This window comes from Euprymna scolopes, chromosome 1, assembly GCF_053919585.1.
Source record: "Euprymna scolopes isolate OS-2025 chromosome 1, ASM5391958v1, whole genome shotgun sequence".
NCBI classification, from domain to species: domain Eukaryota; kingdom Metazoa; phylum Mollusca; class Cephalopoda; order Sepiida; family Sepiolidae; genus Euprymna; species Euprymna scolopes.
In genome coordinates, this window is record NC_136482.1 from 63749859 (window position 1) to 63756786 (window position 6928).

Here is a 6928-nt window from a genome sequence, read left to right on the forward strand (position 1 = left end):
GATTCCAACGGATGTACGGAATGACCCTGCTTTGTTTTTCGCACAGCTAGATTTATATTTCCGGCAGAAAACGATATCAGGACAGACTGAAAAGTGTTGCCATGTGGCAACTATATTACCTAAGGATGTTATCGTTGAGGTGAGAGACCTAATTATATCTCCTCCCACCATATGACACCCTACGAGAAAGAGTGACAACTGCTGTGTCAGTTTCAGCACACAGGCGAATCTCACAATTATTAGAACAGGAAACGATGGGGGATAGCACGCCGTCACAGTTTCTAAAGCGCCTGCAGAAGTTAGCTGAAGGAACAATGGACAATAATATTGTCAAACACATCTTCCTACAGTGCATACCAACCGAGTATAAGGTGGTAATAGCTGCACAAGATGAATCTATGCCAGTGGAACGAGTGGCTGAGATAGCCGACTATATTGCCGATATAATGTCGACACGGTCGTCAATGGTGGCTGGCATTCAGACATCGGAGAAAGATGAGCTACTCTCCAAACTAATGGAGGGACAGACCAGATTGGAAGCTTGCATGAACAAAATGGCAGAGGACATCGCGAGACTTACCCTCGAGAATAAGCAAAGGCGGAGGGGTGTGCGCAGCCACTCCAGAGAACGGAAGCAGGATAGGACCATTTGCTGGAAGCACAAGAGATTTGGGGAGAAGGCAAATTCCTGTATCCCACCATGTAGTTACAAGAGTTCGGGAAAAGCTTAAACCGACAGAAGAATGCGGCATCAACTGTCGGTGCATCTCGTTCAGGCCGCCTATTGTATGTGGTGGACAAAAACTCGGGTACGTCCTTTTTGGTGGACAGCGGGGCACAGGTGTCTCTCATTCCTGCGACTGCAGCCGACAAGAAATCCCCTCCCTGTAAATTCACACTACGAGCTGTGAATGGCTCGTTAATACACACATATGGGGAGAAGTGTATGGACCTTAATTTAGGCCTGCATAGAACATTTACCCACATTTTTATAGTGGCGGATGCAGACAGTGCTATTTTAGGTACCGATTTTTTTACAGGCGTTCGGTTTGGTGGTGGATATAACAGGCCAGTGTCTGAAAGATCCAGAAACGCATCTCACAGCGTGTGGGGTAGTTAGGACTGGTACTCCATTGTGTCCAGCAGTGGCACATGCAAACCAGGATAACGATTTTCTGAGTCTCTTGAAGGAATACCCTTCAATTTCAGTGCCTTCTTTCCATAGGGACGTTTTGCCACACTCCACCACACACTATATCGAAACAAAGGGTCTGCCCGTTCATAGCAAAGCTAGGCGCTTAGCACCAGAAAAGGTAACAGCGGCCAAGGCTGAATTTCAGCAAATGATGAAGTTAGGCATAGTTCGCCCTTCAAAGAGCGAATGGGCTTCACCTCTTCATCTTGTCAACAAAGGTGTTAACACATGGCGGGCATGTGGGGACTACAGAGCACTGAATGCAGTCACTAAACCAGATAGATACCCAGTACCACATGTCCAGGACGTGACAGCAGTGGCTCAAAATAACCGTTTTTTTTTACAAAATTGGATTTAATTCGAGCATATCGCCAAATACTGGTGGAGCCCGAACACATTCCTAAAACGGCTATCATCACCCCATTCGGGATGTTCGAGTTCATGCGAGTTCCTTTTGGGTTGCGGAATGCAGCACAAACATTCCAACGGTTCATAGACCCGGTGTTATCAGATTTGCCATTCGTCTGTGCATATATTGACGATGTACTTATTGCTAGCCAAACTAGAAAGGAACACATCAGTCATGTGCGACAGGTCTTCGAACGTTTGAAGCAATATGGGATAGTCCTAAACCCATTAAAATGTGCTTTTGGTCAATCCGAAGTAATTTTTTTAGGACACCATATTTCAGAGGGGGGAATATCCCCATCACCAGAGATGGTCAAGTCCATTCAAAATTTCCCTATCCCTGCCACAATGAGGCAGCTGCGTCAATTCTTGGGGCTGATAAACTTTTAGCGTAGGTTTTTACCTCACTGTGCACAAGTACTTTTTCCATTGACAAGTTTGTTGACAAATGTGAGGAAGTGTGACATTGTATTTTCAGAGCACGCGGTAGAAGCATTCAACAAGATCAAGGCTATGTTGCAGGAGACTGCAAAATTGTCTCACATCCAACCCAACCAGGAGCTGTGCCTAGCAGTGGATGCATCCGCAATTGGAATTGGAGCGGTCCTACAACAAAAATGTGATGCGGACTGGAAACCCATTTCCTTTTTCTCAAAAAAATTAACAGAGACTGAGAAACGTTATAGTACATTTTCCAGAGAGCTGTTAGCTGCATTCTCCACGATACGCCATTTCCGGCAGCTCTTGGAAGGTCAGCAGTTCCATATCCTCACGGACCACAAACCCCTGTTAGGCGCTTTACAGTCTTCCTCGGACAAATATTCTCCCAGAGAGATTCGCCAGATGGATTATATCCTTCAATTGACATCGGATATCCGGCACGTCAAGGGAGCAGACAACATCCCAGCAGACACCTTATCGCGGGGAATTAATTCCTTCCTGTTGCAGCCGGCAATTGACGTCGATACCTTGTCTAAAGAACAACAGAAGGATGAACATTTACAAAATCTCCTGCAGAATAATCCAACTTCATTGAACCTAGTGACAATTACCAACCCTACCAGCCACACAAAAGTTGTGTGTGACACAAGCACAAACAAACTGCGACCATACGTTCCAGCATCGCTACGCAAAGACATATTTAAGGCAGTACACGGTCTATCGCATCCAGGGGCCAATGCCTCTGTAAGGCTACTAACAGACCGATATGTCTGGCCGCGAATAAAAGCTGATACAAGAGCGTGGGCGAAAACGTGTGTGGAGTGTCAAAAAGCCAAGGTCGGTCGTCACACGCGGGCTCCTCTAGGCACGTTTCCAGTTCCAGATTAGAGATTTCAGCACATTCATATCGACATCACCGGACCATTTCTGACATGTGAAGGTCAGTGCTATCTGCTGACATGTATCGACAGATTCTCACGATGGTTTGAAGCTCTACCGATGCCAGACATGACAGCATACACAACTGCCAGGAAATTCCTTGCTAGCTGGGTTGCCAGATTCGGTGTACCACAAAATGTTACATCAGACAGAGGTCGACAGTTTGAGTCAGACCCTTTTCATAAACTTGCAAAACTTTTGGGCACCAAGAGTATACACATCACGGCTTATCACCCCCAGGCAAACGGCATGGTCGAGCGACTACATTGCAGTCTGAAAGCCTCCTTACGGGCACAGCTTACGGACAATACAAGGTGGTTAGAACATCTGCCACTAATATTGTTGGGACTGCGGACAACGGTGAAAAGAGATATGGAGTGCTCAGCAGCGGAGGCTCTATATGGAACCACATTGCGGTTGCCAGCACAATATTTTTTTGAAGCACCAAAAAAAGTTATGGACATGACAGCGTTTGTCGACCGGCTAACAACAAAAATGGCCAAGATGGCATATTCTCCCTCAGGCTCGAATAGGAACATGGTCCCATATATACCTAAGGGTTTAGAGACTTGCACGCACGTCTTTATCCGTGATACGGAAAGGAGGCATTCCCTGCAACCGCCGTATCGTGGCCCCTTTAAGGTTGTGGAGAGACAAAATAAGTTTTTCAAGGTGCTTATCAAGAATGAGGAACAAAACATTTCGGTAGACAGGTTAAAACCCGCAGCACTGGAAGAGACATATCTGAAAGTATCACCCCCAAACGCCATGCCGGTAGATATGACGCTTCAGAAAGTAGAAAAGAAAAAGACACGGTCAGGTAGACATGTCAGATGGCCAGCACATCTAAAAGATTTTGTGACGGTTTAAATAAAATTAAAAATGTTGCCCATTTATTTCAGGTACTCCGTATTTTTTTTTGGGGGGGGGAGTACTGTAGGGGAATAAATAAGAGCACCGGATTACCGGTGTAGGGTAAGGAGTGAGGTCCCTTGAGAAAAGAAGAGAAGAGTCCGTACACATGAGGCACGGACGCAAAAAGTTCTTCTCCTAAAAGACAATGTTGGACAGGCAGAGTACAACTCTAGAATACAGTCCTCACTCCTCCCATAAACCCCACTATTGAAGTGAGTAATCTTTTTACCTTCTTGTTCTGAATTGCAGTGTTGTCATGTTTTCATGTTTGTTAATAAATTCTTGTCGTTTATACTTGTTGTACGTTTAGTAATTATTAAAGCTGGTTGGTAGTTTTGGGATTTGGAAGAACCTAAACCCGTTCCAACATGTTCATGCCTAATCTCTTTAAAATGTAGTGTCTTATGTAGATTAAAAAGGGTTACTTTTAACTGTAGAAATGATTTTAATTATTTGACAAAATTCTAAATTGCTGCTCTTTATGCATTGTATTTGTAGCAACTGCTATGCCCGGCCAGAATAAATCCCCGGCAGGAACATTTCATAGCGATCACTGCTTTAACGCCCACGCATATGAAGAATGCGTAGGAACATGACATCATGATGTGACCACTGCATACATAAAACAAAACGAACTCCCTCACAAAGAAATACAGTAAGCAGGCTGGAACATTCAAGAAGGCCTGTATATAAAGATTTACTCGCCAAAATCAAATTAGTTTTCCCTCCAAATTCTCAACAACTATTTAGACGTAAAACAGCATCGTCAAGAATGCCACAGAACAACCAGTTTTCTCTTCAATACCCAGCGTGGAAAGTTACCACATATAGTGAGGACTCAAACCTCCTTTGGAATATTCTTATCTCAAACTACTGTTTGTGATATGAACACCCACACATCTATGTATTCGCTTATATGATTTATGGACTGTTCTTCTCAAAAAATAGCCACATGAACTTAAAGCCCACTTGCAGCACACTTATCATATAAAAATCAGTAATTTCAAGCCTCGTGTTATCCTTACATTAATCCTTCATTATGAACATTCCACACAAGGAAACACTTATACTGGAACAATTTAAACTAATATTTCTAACACATAAATAAGTGTTGTTTATTTCATGCTAATACTGCAATTTTTTGTTTTTTGTCGAGTGTCGTCATTTCCCGGATTTTATTTTTATTTCTTAATGGAAGGATGTGGATTGGTGAAGCCTTTCTATTAATCAGCAATCATGTTAAATTTTCCTTTAATGGTCCCGTGGATATACTCCTATTTTTGACTTCAATAAAATTGCTACACACGCAACCATGATCCTATAAATCGATAAATACCAATTATAAGTTGGTTATCCTACTGGTCTCAAATCCCATATATCCAAGATTTTAATAAAGTCATTGTGAGATTTTCATCTATATTTTTAACTTGTGCCCAAACTGAAAAAAAAAATACAATAAAATATTATTTTAGAGACAAAACGAGCAAAACCAGAGTCCACTAGTAAAATAAAAAATAAAATTTGTTTAGCAAATACGCGCGAAAAGAAGTTTGAATATTTCAAAAAATTTGATAAGAGAATAGGCAAGTGAACTCTAGAATATTTACTTTGGAGAAATTCTGTGCATTTTGAGGGGTGACTACTCTTCTAAATGATTATGCATGGTTTTACAGTCGGTTAGTAGTAACAAAAAAAAAAAAATAGTGAACATTCCTAAAATGTTCTAAATGGGTCAGAATTTGCCATTAAATTTATATGATTCTGATTTCCTGCTATAAATTCTAAAATAGCTGTGTTTTTTTCTTTCTGCCGAAGTTTTTAAGATGTTCACATGTAATTGTCTGAAAAGTAGAATCTATTGTTTTGTTTTTTTTTTAATTTTTAATGGGAAGGGGATTTAGTTAAAGGTGTTAATCTACAAATTTGTCATTATTGTTATTAGTAGTATTAATGTTATTAATATTACTGGCGGGGGGGGGGCTTTGTCCAGGCATAAAATACGCTTAAATATGATATTTTGGTTTGTCCAGATTTATATAAATTATTATAGTCGTGATTTCTAAAGTAAAAAAAAAAAGTATTTGGGTACTATCAGCTAGAATCGAAACTGTAACATTCAAAGCTGGTGACGTTACCACTGTACCAACGTGACACACATATGAACTGATTAAAAAGTAAAAATAAACTAAGATAAATGTGTAAAATGTATAATAATTTTTTCAATTTTGACCCATTTTAGACTCCTTAAACTGGCTAAAGACCCATAAAAGAATGGTCCATAAAACATCCAATCATCTGAGGCCCCTAGCGCCGCTTTGCGACTTTTAGTTTCGGAGGAGATAGAGTTTGAAAATATGGAGAAAGACAGGCAGACAGATAGCCGTTTATATATTAGATTATTATTGTTGTTATTGTACATCATCTGGAAGTGATACTATAAATATACCCCACTCTCTCTGATTGGACATGCACATGGGCAAGAAAATGTGTACTACCTCTAAGTCCCAGTAGCAACAGTTTATTTAGTGTTGGGCCCTTCAAAATGCAACCAGACACTTACTGGTCACTGGAAATTATTGTTCTGATGCCCTGAGTGAACAAAAAGATGCATGACCATAATTCCATGTGGCAATACCTTTAATACATTGATTGGCCACCTGTTGTCAGACGTTGTGGTTGACTTTTCCTTCGATGGTGCTCTGGGTGATAACTTCTCTTAGTTGCCGCTTGGGTATCAAGATAGATCTGGAAACACTGACTTATTCTCAATAGGCAATTAATAATTAAGGAAATACTGGAGATCATTTTCTTATAAACAGAAATAATTATTTGTGCAAAACAATTCCTAATATAGTTTGTGCAAAGAAAGTTACACAATTCGGAGCCTCTTCATATTTAAGTAAACAATATTTTCTAGATTTTTTACACTTTTACATATATTTTCTGAATGCAAGATTTTAAAATGAAATCAAATTCTTTCAAACAGATTTTCACACGCAAAAGAGTCAAACAGAAAAGCATATACAATTA